This window comes from Anser anser, assembly GCF_964211835.1.
Source record: "Anser anser genome assembly, chromosome: 3".
Taxonomy (NCBI): domain Eukaryota; kingdom Metazoa; phylum Chordata; class Aves; order Anseriformes; family Anatidae; genus Anser; species Anser anser.
The window spans coordinates 24,266,911-24,283,328 of record NC_139722.1 but is presented as its reverse complement, the minus strand read 5'-3'; the positions used below and the strand labels follow the sequence as shown (position 1 = coordinate 24,283,328).

At 35.1% G+C, this 16,418-nt stretch overlaps 1 protein-coding gene and 1 long non-coding RNA gene across 13 annotated transcripts in view; both read left to right on the top strand.

The window, feature by feature from the left end:
* The window catches only part of CSMD1 (CUB and Sushi multiple domains 1), a 1,157,973-nt gene that overhangs the window by 117,771 nt on the left and 1,023,784 nt on the right, over positions 1-16,418 (top strand). The gene's annotated exons all lie outside the window — the stretch shown is intronic.
* LOC310896119 lies at positions 2,582-15,063 on the top strand. Its single transcript, XR_014581189.1, has 2 exons — positions 2,582-12,324; positions 12,424-15,063. It is a non-coding gene; the product is annotated as an uncharacterized lncRNA (long non-coding RNA).

Genomic DNA, 16,418 nt, shown 5'->3' with positions numbered 1-16,418 from the left:
TCCTTAACTTTTCAGTGTGAGCAGTGATATATACATAACATCTACTTAAAGCTAGTCAGTACTTTGAAGATCCCATTTATGCACTGGCCCATGTGCCTGCTCCTTGGGACAACCACAGGGACAGAGAGTTTCAATGAAATAATCTTCCCAGATAAATATCCTGCTTCTCTTCTCCTTGAAAACACATTTTGATGCTGTAGTATCTGTAATTTCTATTGCCTTTATGGGTTCCCAGTTTTCAGCAGTACACGTCATCCTAGCTCCTCCATATCATTGCAGTATTTCTGTTATCTTGCACTTGATACTTGTCAATGTGGTAACAAATAATACTGTAAGTATCACTTTTATGGAAAACTCTTCACATGATAAATTGTAGCAGTGTCCCATTTTTGTTCTGTTAAAGATATAACTGATCAAGAAACTCAGACCCTTTGTACATATATAAACACAGCTGGAATCCTCTTTCATCTTCCTCTTTTTTGTTCTCTTACATAGCATTATTGTTGCTTTATAATAGGATATGAAAATTATTAAAATAAATATAAAAAGGGTTTAACTACTGCTTGAAATAGTTTACATTCTCTACCAGAGATTTGTTCTGTCAAAGATAATTATTTGGGTCAGATAGATGCCATCAGCATGAGAACTGTATCTGTTTGTGTAGAATGGTAATTTCTTAAAAAACAAACAAACAAAAAAACCCACTGATTTTTTATATGCATTTAGTATCAACAGCTAACAAATCAATAATCAGTTGAAGTAGAAGGAGGAGACATGGAATTTAATATTTAGAGGGCCAAAATATATAACAGTTAGACAAAGAGCATATTTAAATGTAAGCCACCACTGCTACACGTGCCTTGTTTAGCTTATCTGCTGTATTCTTTGTCTTATGAATGAGAATTTGAGTTGTCCATTTTATAGAATCTGAATCAGCATTTTAACTGATTGATTTTAAGATCTTCTTCCTGAAGTATTGGACTATGTGTCCTGTCCATATTGGCAACATGGTGAGAAAAACTGAATACTGCAGTCACTTCCACAGTGATCCTTTCTGCAGTGTCTGTCCAGAAACCTGCTCCACTCCAGCTTTTCCCACACTTTTTCCTAGGGTAATTTCTTCGTCCTCTGCTCCAAGAAGTATGGCTGTGGTTCTCAAGGCTTTTCAAGGAAATGAGAAAATCCCAATGTTTCCACTTCAGGTTTTCCTGGTTTGGTTTCATTGCAACATTCTGTATAGCTCTGAATCTATTTCTTCTTATTCTTTCCAGTTTTGTATTGACATAGTGTTGCTCAGTTGTGCTGAAACAATATTTTAGCCCTTTGTGGTATTTATTTCATAAGTATAAAAGGAAAAGTTAATTATTTCAACTTAAAGGCCACGTTTTACTTCCCAGATAAAACAAAGTATTTTGGAAGTCGAGAGAAACACAAAATATCAGAATATGTCTTTCTTTAATCCTGGCGTTTCAGAACGTGGTGTATTATCATAGTATGTGAATGCTATCTGCACACACCCAGAGGCAGTTCCTTAGGTTTTTCACCATGCCTCCCTTGTAGTGCTAGAGGTAAAGATTTTTTGGGTTATGGACAATGAAAGCTTAGAGCCAGAGGTTATTATTCACAACGTAAATGTCATTTACAATAGAGCACATGCTCCACAAGAGCTTTATCCATAATTCCTTGAAGACCTTGAGTTTGTTTAATCTGCCCAGATTGTACTATACAGAAGAGCTGCTTACTCCTTCATTTAACAATGGAAATAGAGTTGCTGTTATAATTAATAGCGCCTTACCTGGGTTTTTATACAAATGACACTTGATGTGTTTGTTGCTTTGACCATTAAGTCAAAAGTCTGTAAACCAGAAGCTGGGAAGGTAAATAGCAACTCTCAATGGCCTAAGCAGAGGAGAAAATAGGGAATAGCACAGTGCTGATGAAACTTGTGTTTCATGTTTTTGATCAGTTTTAGATTCTAAGAGCTTGAAGCTGATAAATTAAAGAAACAATAGTCATATACAAGAACAGAGCTTCCTATTGAAATATATATGAAGAAGGCATTTTTTGTAAAATGTAAAATGATGTGACTTTTTAAGATGTTTTTAACAATCATTAATATCAGTTAACATCTTAGGAATATTTTACATTTCACAAACTGAAGGAAAATGTTAGGCATAAAAGATCATAATGAGATGAACACAGGTTAATTTGAGTTAATAAAATCACCCAAATTGTTCTCAAAACATTTCTTGTGAGGGAGCTTGATGCCAAAACAGTTTGCTGCAATTTGTTTAGGTATGTATACACCTACTGTTTTCCAAAAAGTAAATACAGAGACCTCCCTAAACGTCTTTTACAAATACTTTTCTACTGATAGCTCTGGTGGTTAAGCTGTGTCCTTAAGAGGCTTTCTCTTCCCTAGCATTTGGAGAAAAATTTGCAGAACTTCTCCTTCATGCAAGTTTATTAGATGGCACTGCAAATGTCTCACAATCAACCTGAACCTAAGGAATAGCAATCAGAGTTCTGGGTTCTTAGGATGGAATTTCATCCTTTCTTGTCTGTAAAGATAAGGGTAAGTACCTGCTTGTACCTTGTCATGCAGTTATTGACAGCTTAGTATTATTTTTTTTTAATTTTTTATTTTTTAGCAAGATAGAAATTGGGGAATATTCTGGCTTTGTGTAAACTTCTCATGCAAGTCCAACTCTGCAACAGCTAAGAGTATCAGGAAATTTGAACTAGGAGTCACAGAGAAAATAGATAGATGCTGCATTAATGTTGAATTCAAGGAATGAAGGCATAAAATCATGCAGCTCCTGAAATGTAAATCCTTCTTACATTTCTGCTGGTGTTGCCAAGCTACTGAGTTACTGTGAAAAATTGACTTTTTCAGCATCTATTTAAATGCTTGTAGTATTGTCCAATTCTAACTGCCCCACATAATTCACTTTGTGCAGACACCTACACAGATACATAACTCATTTTACATATACATTTATGTGTATGTGGTTAATTTTTTTTTTCCGAATACTTTTCTCTCTTTAATGTCTTTTCTGCCTTTTTTCCCCTTCCTTCCCTCCTTCCCTCCTTCCTTCCTTCCTCTCTCTGTCTCTCTTTCTCTCTCTCTCTCTCTTTCTCTCTCTCTCTCTCTCTTTCTTTCTTTTTCTCTCTTTCTCTCTCTTTCTCTCTTTTTATTTTTTTTTATTTTTATTTTTTCCTGTTGTTGTTAACTTGAGCTTTGTCAGGAATTAGTGTCTTTGGCAGGGAATAGACAAAATATTTCCTTGACAGATAAGTTTGTTGAATTTTCTTAAGTGTATTGTGAACATACGGCTGTTGTGTAAACATATCTCAAAACCCTCTTTGGAAATTCTTCCTTGGAAGAAGATCATAGCCAAAAAAGCTTTAAGATCTTTAAAAGAAAAGCATATTTTGTGGCATTGCTATTCTGTTACAAGACATAGTGTGTTATCTGGAATATATTGCTGATCTTTGTTTACAAGGGATTCTTTCTATCTCCAAAAGCAGACATTCAGTTTGTAATGCCAGTTTTTAATTCCTGCTGTTAGTGACTACATTGTGAGAGATAATTACATGGTGTGGAATTGGTACAAAGTGTGTTTACAGCAGCAACCTTCTCATTGTTTTGAATAGCGGTAATTTATAATGAAAGATTTTTATACAGTGTTTATTGATACTGCTAAGATACCTCTAAGGGTTTGGGTTTTTTTTTCCCTTCAAAAACCATTACTTTACAGTCCCTCAAAATTAGTTTGGGGAGGGACATAACTTTATCATATAAGACTGCACTAAGACATTCTTGAAACAAGGGTGAGAGCCACTCCAGTAGCTGTCATGCTGAAGTCACTACCAACAGTGGGACTGGCCTGGGATCTTTTCTCCTAATTTTCTTACATCCAGAGGCAGCTGTTATGTTTTAAGCATTAAATAATCTTGCAACCAAGCATGTTTGCTTTGAAGTGTGCTATCTTCACCTATCTAGTGAACTGGAGGCTAAGAGTTCTAACAAGCAGAAACTGCCAAATTACTAATGATTTTTTAAAACTTATTTTTAATGAGCAAGGTCATCACTGCATTTCTTTTCCCAAGAAACCATTTGTGGCTATGGGCCTGTGAAATTTTCTCCTGCTCTGTGATCCCAAATATTTATTTCTTATATATGTGCCCTAACATTCTGACTGAAAACAGCCTCATTGGTTTATGGGTTGGTGGGGTTGTGGCTGAACACATCAAACTGGCTTCAAGAGCTGTATGCTCACATAGCCACCTAGAAGAAAGGAAATAAAATACCAATACCTATTGGAAATTACCTTCAGAATTACCAACATGTAGGTAATTTCTCTCTCTTTTTTTTTTAAGTATGTTTATTTTACTTCTGTATGAGATGAATAAACATGCAATAAACATTTCAGTGTTCATAATTGTAATGCTACTTTTCTTAAAGGCTTGCTGAGTTTGTGTCACTCAGCTTTCTGATCATTCAGCCAGGCTGCTTATTTGACTTCCCCTTGAGTGACTCATGTTTAGAAAACCGGTTCTTACTTGTGAGGTTCAAGATCTGGTATACTTAGTGCTTTGTAGAAGCGATTATGCTTATTCTCTGAGAAACAAAAGATGCTCCTGCCAGTTGGCCGAGGACACGCATTAACAGCCTGCCCTTTCAGCTGAACTTAGGTGCTCTGTCACAGCTGAACACAAATAAGAATCTGAGGAAATCTCTTGAGGAAAGCTGAGCTGAATGAGTAAACCCAGTTAAATCTTGGCCCTGTCTAATTCTTTGGCAGTAAGCCTACTGGCATTCCTTCTTCAGGCACCCTTGGAAGCCATGGAGGCCTAGTGAGACATTGAGCTGGCTGCCTTTCTTCCTGGAGATGAAGCCCATGGATCCAACCCTCCTAGGAGCTAAGGGAAGGTTTCAGGAGTCACTTGGGCCTGTATGTGTTGTCATACTGTCCCCCACATGTCATTCAGTAACCCAGACCAAACCATAATTCTTAGCTTTCTTGCAGTGGAAAATCAGCTAAACCAACTCTCTGAGTCTTAACTGTCATTTTGCTTTTTCTTATAATAAGCATATTGCCTACCTACATTTTATCAGTCCTTTGAGAATCCTTTAGTCAATGTTTAAACAGCTTTTGGAAGTATAAAATATTCTCTAAATACACTTTGTAAGCATATATATTATCTAATAAGTCTAATCACTATAACAAATTGATCTGCTAATTATGAGCCGTACTCTTGTCATTTAGATTTTCCTTCCTCATTTCAACTACTTACATTATTTGCTGTTCTTTTTCTGTGTGTTTCCACTGTGCTGTGTATATTTACATTGTTTTTGCACATGAGCATCTAAGAATATCTAGGCACAACCAAAAATTCAAATTCAGATGTTCTGTACTTTTTAGTCAACGTTAAATTTATTTTTTAAACACAAATTTATTTTTCAAAACCAGATCATTTTGTTGGAATATAGTTTTTGAAAAAAATAACAATGGCAAAAACAATGATCTTTCAACTGCATGTTGTGTCATCACATGAATAATCATGAATCAGAAATTCAGAAAAAACAAGTCTTTGTTCTTGAAACAGAATGTTAGCAGGAGGAGGAATGTTAGTGCCCCTCAAGGGCACGCCCTTATATTCCAGAAACCCAGAATTTTTGGTGAAGATAAAGTAGTGTTCTTGTGTTTCTAGTCTTCGTGTTAACATTTTCATTATAATTGGTTAAATCCTTGTGATATTTCCTCATATTCTTTTGCAAATGCATGTATCCATGTGTAACAAGGTTTTCTTCTTTATTTTTTTTTTTTGTAACAATTGCACATGACAATACTATCTGCAAGGAATTGAGCAAATACTATATCATAATATATTTCTGTGAGCACAGAAATGCAGTCAAAATCTCAATTCTTGCATGAAACTAGATGTGGAATAATACTGTTTGTCTGGGTTATGTTCATGGTATAAATCCCATCGTGAGGGTTAGTGAGGCAAAGAGGCACACAGAGACTGTGTAGGTGATTTTCCTTTATATGGCTCACTGTGCTATTCGCAATTTCATGCTGCATTTTTCTCGCTGCATGCTCTTGGTGCTGGGTAGGTATGTTAAGGCAGATTACTGTCACACATGAATGAACAATCACCAAAAAGTCTTTGGACCAGTCCTGTTACATTCACCAAAATTGTGGCTTGTGTGTATTTTTAGGTTACAGCTATACCAAAATAAATAATATCTAGGAATATTCTTGGGCCCTGGCATTCAGTAGTCTGTACTTTTCAAAATTGTCTATGGTTAGCTTTTGCTTTTTGGTAACCAGATCTTTCCCAGGGAATTCCTAGGTATGGTTTGGAAGCCAGAATGTTTTAGGAGATACTCCCAGCAGGCAGTTTGGTTACTCTTACCCTGCTTTGAAGACTGACATTTTCCTCAAGTAGATGCAGTTGTTCCGTATACAGACGGCTCAGAATTGTTCCTGGATACATTTAGTTTAACAATACAGATGCAGCCTAGATGTCTAAGACCCAGACTCTTACCCCTGACATGTTGTCTTTACAGTTAAGACACTTGTTGATGACACTGAAGTTTTACTCTGAAGCATAGATTGCCTAAAATGAAGGTCTTTTTCTTAGAAAGCTGTAACAATTATGCAAAATACAGATGATACCATCATTTTACCTTCATTCTCTGATTCAGTTTTATAAACATAGGCAGCTAGTGATGTTTGAAATACCCCGGGGGTATTCCACCTGGCTTCCACGTTCTGCTCAAGAAAGGTGAAGGTTTCCTTTTCTTCCTCTGCCATATCTGCGAGCTGCTTTGGATATGGCAGTGCAACTTAAGTGGTTCTAAATGCTCATGTTTATATTACTGAATAGAGAGCCTCCTTATATTTAGCAGAACCAGGATTTTCTCTCTTATGCTTATTTTTTTTATAATCACTGTGTTTGCCTACAGGTCCTTTGTGTGGATGAAGTTTTGATTCTGTTTAATAAATGATTAATCATCCTCTTTTTCATCTCTTCTTTTTTTGGACTCTTTCTGTGTACATAGAGCTTTTGTAAATTAGTTGCCCAGTGACTGCTCCTGATCATTTTTGGTTGAACCACGGTAAGGAAATAGACATAGATCATCAGCTGCCTCTGGCTTTTCTTCTTTAAATATGACCCATTTACTTTTCTCCTTCTTTGGATTTTATCATTCTATTAATTTGTGAAGTCACTTGGATTTTGGAACAGCATACAGACATCTGGCAGAACCCCAGTACGATTGTGTTTTCCTGTCATAGCTTGCACAGACAATGAGTTGCAGTTTTTTAACAATATAATAAGCCATATTTTTTCTAAGCTTTCCGTGTTAAAATGTGGAAACTAAATGTGTAATTCTTTAATGAAATTTCTGGCGCTATTACTGGTTCAGTTCAAAACCAGTATTATTTGGAAACCCTTGTAAGGTATGCACAGTTCATTTTAACGTGTGCTGGCTCTAAAATAGCTAAGGTTCTCAGCTGTGATAAAATGGCATCATTAAACTGTGTTACTTCCCTGTTTCTTTAAGAAAAGCAGGATAAAAATAATTTATGTAATAAATGATTGGCAAACTATTTTCTGCATGGAAAGTGCCCCCTGTCAAAATGAAAACCACAATTGTTATACTCCTTACATTCTTCTTTACAACTTCCTTGTTTTGGGATAGCTGCAGAGGGCCTGGGAGTTATGCAGCTTATGCATGTACTGTTATCTTTGATAATCAGCATGTTTCATAAACTCCTCTCTATGCTCTCTTGCTTGTCACTTGTGCTGTATTGCATCTACGGTGGTTCACATACTACTGCATCGATTTAAGGCTATTCATTGCATATTTGGTCAGATGCACCGTGATGCAGTTTACCAGTTTTTTCAGATGTTTCTACTCCAGTCACAATGTCTTTTGAACTTTATTGAAATATATTAGGTAGAAGATTAACTGCCTTTTTTTTTTTCATGGTGGTTAAGATGCCTTCGAAAACAGGGAATTTTTTAGGAACAGGTAATCATTGGGAATGCACCATAATAATGTGAAGTTGTGCCATTTATTTTGTTTATAGTGAATAATCTTCTTGGATAGGCTTGTGGTGCAATTCTTCCTTCGTAAGAATGTTAACTTGATAACAATGTTAACAATGCTAACTTCATTAACTGCTAACTTGACAATAGACACAAACTAGAATACTATAAATGCTAAACGATGTCACTTTCTTTATGTAAGAGCATAGTATTTAGCAAAGTAGATATGAAAAATAACAGCTCTTTTGTTGTAGGTATGGAGACTCCACAGTGAATAGGGATGAGCGAAAGAGTGTCAGCGTGCATTTTGGTGGAGTCTAGTGTCAACAGCAGTTCTGAATAAGCATCCTTGTATAACAAAGTGAATAAGCCATAACAGAAGAGGAGGAATCTCAGTTTTCTAGCTCTAGGCTGTACAAAATAAAAGGCTGTTATCTGGCTGATATGATGAAAACCTCAGGCTGTAAAAGATTTAAACTCTATTCCCTAGCCATAAAAGTATATTGATCTAATCTCTATTATCGCAAGTGAAAACTAGCCTGTCTACTTATGCAGGTGAAGTATTGGCTATAGTGGGAGTCTTTTGTGTTTCATTCTCCAGAGTCTTACTTTTCTTACACTTTATGCTTCCATATTGGTCTGGCTTGCCAGAACTAAGAACTGGCAAGCACTTGCAGTGCGTCTTGGCTACAAGTGTGGTCCTCTGTTTTGCTGTTTTACATGTCAGTGGCACCATGGACTGAACAATGTGTGTTAGTGGGGTGAGGGACTTTGCCGCTTACGAGCTTTTCTAATATTTCATGGCTTCAAGATATTTTGTATCTTTCATTGTCATGAAAGTGTTTGAGTATTACCTTTGTCATGATGTATGCCTTTATTTCCTGAACATCTGAGACATTTTGTACTGTACAAATGAATATGCTTCTCAGGACATGCTGGGATCTCTTCAGTCAGTGAAAGCTTTACCCTGTGATAACACAGGCTACAATTTTATAGAAAAGGAGCATCTTTTTGGATAAAGATGTCTAATACTTCCTGAAATTACTGCAAAAATTTTCTGCCTCAGGATAACTGTGTATAGAACTTGTCAGTTTCCTTGATTTTATGAGTGTAGTGTTAAAAGGCTTTGAAATAAATATTTCTAGAAAATATCTGAATTTCACCACTTATGCAGCCCTATATGCCAACGAAGGGTATTCTGTCTTATTCTTACCATAGACTGAGTTAAAGTACTTGCCATCATTAATGAACCTGCCAGTTTAGAAGTACCATGTTTTTTACGTGCTGCTAGAGGCAACAATACTCACATTACATGAGGAATTTAGTGCACATTAATATCAATATAAAACTTGTGACTCAGTCCCAGCATGCTAACATCAAAACCTTTCCATGACTCTGAAATGGACTTCTTGTTGTTCCAGAGGTGATTCCAGAGGAAACAAAAGTCACAGGAATACAACCTGTAGCAAGTAACATGACTAATGCAAAATATATGTTCAGAGACAATAGAGGTGTTTCCAAGATACGTGGAAACAGTTGCTGATACTCTGTGGTTACAGAGGCAAAGTGCTTTTTGTCAAGCTGTTTAATAGTTATGAAGATAAAATTACAACATATGTTATCAATTAACAAAATGTAAATTTGCTAAAGTAATTTTACATTCATAAATTACAGAAGAGCAATTTCCTGGAGCATAGTCATAAATATTCTTTTCAGAAGCAGAAGGAATTCATATGCACACAAAACATACTTCAGTTATGCCTGTGTTAAATAGCTTGCATTTGCCCATGTAAAGAGGTAATAGTCTGTGAGGTCACTGTTTACCAGGAATGTCTGTGTTCCCATTTTAATCACTATTGTTAATTTCTCAGTCTCTAAGTAAGAGAAAAAAATCTTCTTCTAAGCCATATATATATACAAATATACCTTACTTAATATCTCCAAAATGTCTATACATATAAATCACTATGTAAGTGAGAACTTCAAGTAACCTATACTGTAAATGTCTTTTTTTTTTTTTTCCGTTATATCATGTTTCTGTGTGACTAAAACATTTCTTCTGAAATTGATCCACTGTAATTTGCTTAAATAAGAAAGTACTTTTGCTAAACTAATCTTTGACATAAATAAAGAGTATCAAGATGTATGAGACACACCTCAAAAAACAAGTAGGGATAGTCTGTAATAAAATAAAATTATAAAAAAGCATGGCAGCAGGAGACTCAGAAGTCTAGCAAAAATAATGAAATGATAACTGTTGTGCAGCATCTCAAATTAGGTGGTGGCATTGATTTGATGGGAAGGGGAGAGTAGGAATGGGATAGTAACCAAAAAGAAAAGAATTGAGATTAGCTTTGGCAATCAGCTGAAGAAATTTTGCTCTGTGGTAAATGGCAAATATAGAAAATACTCAGGAGAAGGCTAAGATAATGCTGGGAGAATTTCTCTTATCATTGGTAGAATGGGTAGTGGAAGCAAAAGAAAACAGGCCTGCATGTGTGATGGAGATGATGAGAAGGCCTACACTGTACAAGTATTCCACTGAAATAATTTCAATTTGGTGATGATTAACTGGGTGTGTTGCTTGTATTATAGTTATTGGAAGAGTTGGAAGGTCACCAGTCTGATTTTTTTTTAATTGTAATTTATTTCAATTTATGTATTTGTGACAGTTTGAGCACCTCCTTACATTGTGGCAAAAATAGAGCAAAAATTTTTTTACAATTAAAAGAATCATGCGTTTATCACAGCTAAAATTTCACCAACAGCAATGTTTGCAGCACTTTGAAGAAACACTCGTTTATCTACAGCAGAGACAGTAGATGAAGTTATATCCTACCTCACAGAAAGTAATATTTATAAAACATAACTGCTTGTATTGATAATGCAATAATTTCTTCTTAGATAATTGGCATTCTGATTTATCAAACACTGTTATCAAAATGGAAGTCACACATCAAATCATATCTTTAGCTGTTTGTGGATTAAGCCAAGATCTTTTAAAGTGAACCAACTTTTAATTTTATGTGCATGTTTAATTGGATTTCCATATTATAAATTCTGATTTGTCATCAAGTATAGTATAGTTTACATCTCACAACTCCATGAAAAATGGGCTAAGAGAAACCCAATAAATCAGGCTACAGAAAGCTGATTGGGTTTTGCAGTTGTCTGCTTTCTGCTTTAATTGACAGCTGATTGAGAAAATCATCCATCCAATTGCAATTGTGTATAAATCTGCATTTCACTGACAAATCATATTAGGTTGTTTTCTTAAAAAGCTGATACAGTCTAAATTGCAAAGAGCCTTCAGGGATTTTCAGTCTGTAACCCTTAAAAATATATGCACAGCAAATATAAATCTTTAAAAAAGGTATCCCTGATATTGTGTAGCTGACAAAAAAAAAAAAAAGTTCTTTTGTTTATGAGGATACTTATACAACAAATAACATATAACAACAGTTTTAAATATGTCACTCTGTCTCTGAATAATGTAAATAGCACGGGTCATAGAATCACCGAATCATAGAATAATTAAGGTTGGAAAAGACCTCCAAGATCATCTGGTCCAACTATCACCCTACTACCAATGTCACCCATACTTACACTATGAAGAGCTTCCTAGCCGAGTACAAGCAAGCTGACACCATGATCTGCTGAAATACAGTATCATACAGAGACACCAAATGGGAACTCATTCTATGTCTTTGAGAACCTTGATCCTGTGAGCTAGGAGGCCTGGCATTTTTTTTGATCCTCTTAGCAGAAGTAATGTATTCAGCTACAAGAATTTGTATATATTGCTTCCAGTTCCATTTCTAGCTAACTCAAGTCTAGCTTGGAACTTTAGCACACATCTTGTTATTCTGTATACACATCCCAGAAATTACTTAATTTCTCGCACTTTGTAGCTGTCTTTTTATTATATTTTAGGAATCATAAAATCATAAAACTATCTAGGTTGGAAAAGATCTTCAAGATCATCAAGCCCAACCATCAACCTGACCTACTAAGTCCTATCACTGAGGCATGACTCTTAAATGCCACATCCACACATTTCTTAAATACCTTCAGGAATGGGGATTCCACCACTGTCTTGGGCAGCCTGTTCCAATGCTTCGCCACCCTGTCCATGAAGAAGTTCTTCCTAAAGTCCAATCTAAACCTCCCCTGATGCAACTTGAGACAGTTTCCCTCCATCCTATCATTTGTCACCTGAGAAAATGACTGGCACTCCTCACTGCAACCTCTGTTCAGGTATTTGTAGAGAACGACGAGGTCTCCCCTCAGCCTCCTTTTCTCTCGACTAAACAGCTCTAAATCCCTCAGTTGTGCCTCATAACTTTTGTTTTTCAGTTCCTTCACAGACTTTGTTGCTCTTTTCTGCACATGCTCGAGTAGCTCAATATCCTTCTTACAGTGAAGGGCTCAAAATTGAACACAAGACTTGAGGTGAGGTCTCAGCAATGCCGTGTGCAAGGAAACAGTCACTTCCCTAGCATGCTAAGTCATGTTTTGGAAACCCTGGTCCCAGCTGTAAACACAAGCTGAGTTTTCTAAAGCATTGCAAGAGTTTAATATAATTGGTCTAGTATTTATGCAGACACACATCTACTGTAACACCAGTAACGTTGCTGCAAGTGAATGGGTGAGTGAAATATTTGTTTCTGTTATTAAGAGGTGCTCCATGCTTCCTAGTATGTAATGAGTGCCCTCAAGCATGCAGATTTAAACAGAAGCACAGAGCACTAAGTTCACCATCTTCCATTGGAGATACAATACTTTGAAGGACGCTCCCATTGGTACAACACTGAAAACAACATCAGTTGTTCTGACGTGGTCAGCAAATAACAAATAGTTTCTGACACTGATAGTCTCAGACTGTTTCTGTTACAGGTTCCATTAAAAATAGAGGCAATACAATAGACCTTATCACTTTTTTCTCTTTGTAAAGTTCTTGTAATTACTTATTTACTTTATATTGATGTGCTCTGGTGCCTTTCTCCCTTTAGTTTTGTTGCCCTATTCATTATAAAGACCACTGCAATAGCATATCTTTGCTTGGAAAAAGTAGGATTAAAATATGTACTTGTGTAACAGATCTTACTGTTGAACTCTCCATGGCTTCTTATAAGCACCTGCTAGGTGCAAAATGACCAGCTTTTTTTTTTTTTTTTAACTTTAGCTCATTGTAAAGCTCAGGAAAAATAAATAAATAGATAAATAAATTTGGAAAACAGAGAAAGAGAGGCAGAGAAGAAACAGGGAAGACAGACAAGCATGTTGAAATCTAAACTAAAAAAATGTAGTACAAATAATGGTCAGTAAAAATGTAGGAAGCTATATGAAAAGTTGAAATCTTTTGAAAAAAAAAAGTGAAATCTTTTACCGCAAATGTAACAGATCTGTCATAATTTTATAAGTGAAAAATATAAATGCTGTAGCTTAACTTTATATATTAAGCCTTCATTTTATCCTGTAAGATACAATTAGTTTTGAATAGTTACATGGAAAATAGTGGTTTGGCGTTGTGAATGATGACAGAATCAGAATGGCAGAGGTAAATATACTGTAATTCTTTTCACATATAACTTGTCTCAATGTTTTCAGTCAAACACATTTAATCTGTAATCGCTTGATTACTAGATCCTTAAGTAGTAGGTCCAATTACACATAAAATAAAGAATGGTATCTAGAATGGTATCTTGCATCACCATTCTTTATGCTTGCTGGCTAGTAATTGTTCTTTTTGACCCTCTCTATTTCTGTGAGAGGTAAATAAAATATATATGTATATTACAAAGAAAATCAGTAAAAGCACATTTTTTGTCCTGACTTCTGACATTTTCATTTCTTCACTTGAGAACAAAATTCATTTAAGTTCAAAAGTTAACATTTGTTTGGCAGTATTTGCAGACAGGCCTGCATTTGACTAAAGCCAGTTAAGTGACAAACCAGAAAATAATACTCTGAAGTGGCATTTACACTCACTCACATCTTGATTAGAGAAACTGTCCCAGGATCTCTTCAGGTATCCATCTTCTTTGTTTCTTAGCCATTTGTCAAAAATATTTTATTTAATAAATAAACATAATTCAATAAACATCTTTGTTAAATTTTCCATGCAGGGGGCTATTTTAGAAGGACATCCTTGTATGCTCTGCAAATATAAATTCAGGTCTATTACATCTACAGTTTATGATGTTAGTTTTATTGATTGGGCATGTAACTTCTGTGGTACATTTCCTGTCAGGACAAAAGTAACTTTTACATCTTAATCTCAAATGTAATTTCTTCTTTGCATAAATTATTTTACAGTCCAAAATTCTAATTATTCTGTTTATTTTTAATACTGAAGGAAATACTCTAAAGTAAGAATTTGTATGTATATATATTCAGAACAATTATATATACTTTCTTTTTTTTTCCTTTTTTTTTCTTTTTTAACCCAATTTCCCTGAGCTAACCTCACCCTCTAAATGCAGCTGTCAAATATACAGGCATATATCCAGAATAAATAGAAACTACTGGACCAAATTAATCATCACCCTGTACACTGTCAAATTAGATAGACTTTCTAAATGTCTCTGTTTCAGAGTTCATTATTATTTCTATTTAAAATGCTTCAGTCATTCCCAAAATGAGATTACAGTGAGTACCACATTGTTTGTGTATGTTAACTAATTGAAGTGTTTCAATAGGGAGATCCAGAATTTCCCTGTTACGAAACAATAAAAATTTGATTAGAAGATGATCATTCTGGTTCTAAGCATATAGTCCTTTATCTGGGAAAAAATAAATAAATAAATAAATAAAAGTTGGAATTTGTCAAAATCTAAGCTTCCAAAACCCAAAAGTCTAATTTAGGCATTAAAATTAACTGAGACTTTCAAAAATGTAAATGTAATGTCCATAGCTGGACACCTAGAAGATGCAAAACATTACTTAGATGCTAAGTATTGATATTTAGAATTCTGATGTATAAAAAAAAGAAAATAATAATAATAAAACCATTGACTAAACTTAAACATTAATATTACATATTAATAAAACCCTGGTTAGTATCTTTCTATATTATTGGTGACAATGCCAAGAGATTTTTATCTTAGGTGAAAAAGTGATTGAAATAAAACCCTCAACTTATCAAAGCAATCAAGAAGTCCTGGCCTCGATATATGCTATATGGTGTTTAATGTAAGTTAATATCTGACATGATGCTTAATGATTTAATTTGGGAAGATGGTAGTAATAGGAAATAATATCTTGAACTAGGGACCTGATTCAAATTACTAACCTGAAGACCATAAATGGCACTAGTGAAGTTCATTTTAAAATACAGCCTGAGAGCTCATTCCTTCTGGGTGGAGTTTAAAGAGAGAATTAATTTTGCAAAATAATTAGGATCAGAATAAAGTTACTTTCAGAAATCTCTCTTGACTGAGTAACCTGAAATTTGAAGAACAACAATGGACAGTAAGAGATCCATTTTCTACTTAACAATTAATTTTCTTCATCTATTTATCATGATACCTTTTAATTATGTACAACTTATTCTGTGTGCTACTATAAGCTCCAAGCATGAGAAGGAAATAAGCCAAATTAAATGGCATTCCTCTTCAGAATCTTCTGCTGTCGTAAGCTTTCTAACACAGCAAGTGCATTCCATCTGCAGAAGAGGCTTTACAGTATGCAGTCTGATGTCTTGTGTGAGCTCTTATGTACAGAATGGTCAGACAAGCCTGTTTTAGCTTGGTTATGTCCTTACTGAGAGAGTATTTCTTCCATTCCTTTCAAGACGGATGTTAAATTTGAGTTGGCTTTTAGACTTTTCATAGTTGTTCAGATGCCAATAGAAAAGCTTGATGAGAAGGGGAACCTTTGTTATTCCCAAAGGGCAGTCATAGTGGGTATATATAACCAAATAAATATTTTAAATGATTTACACAAATTAACTTCTTGAACATAATGAGAGACCGTGTGGCCTATGTAGTTCACTTCTGGTTGTGCACATAGCTCTGAAGTGATTTCTAAAATGAAGGCACTCCTGAGAAGTAAATTATTTTGGCTTTTCCGATGGGTGCCCTAGATGGATGTGCAGTGAGTGACCTCGGTGAGAACTCAGTTCAGAACACTGTGCATGCTTCAGGTTTTTCATTGTCATATTTTCATGGTTTAAAATTACAGCTATCTGGAATGTACCAGTAAAAGGATTTTTCCAACAGTGTCTTCTGAACCAATGAGCTTTTAATTATTTCTTCATGAATTTTCATGAGAAAATTAAAGTCTAGATTTTGTTGCTCTGAAAAAAGGGAAAATAAGACATTTTTAATCTAGAGATTCAGAATCTCATT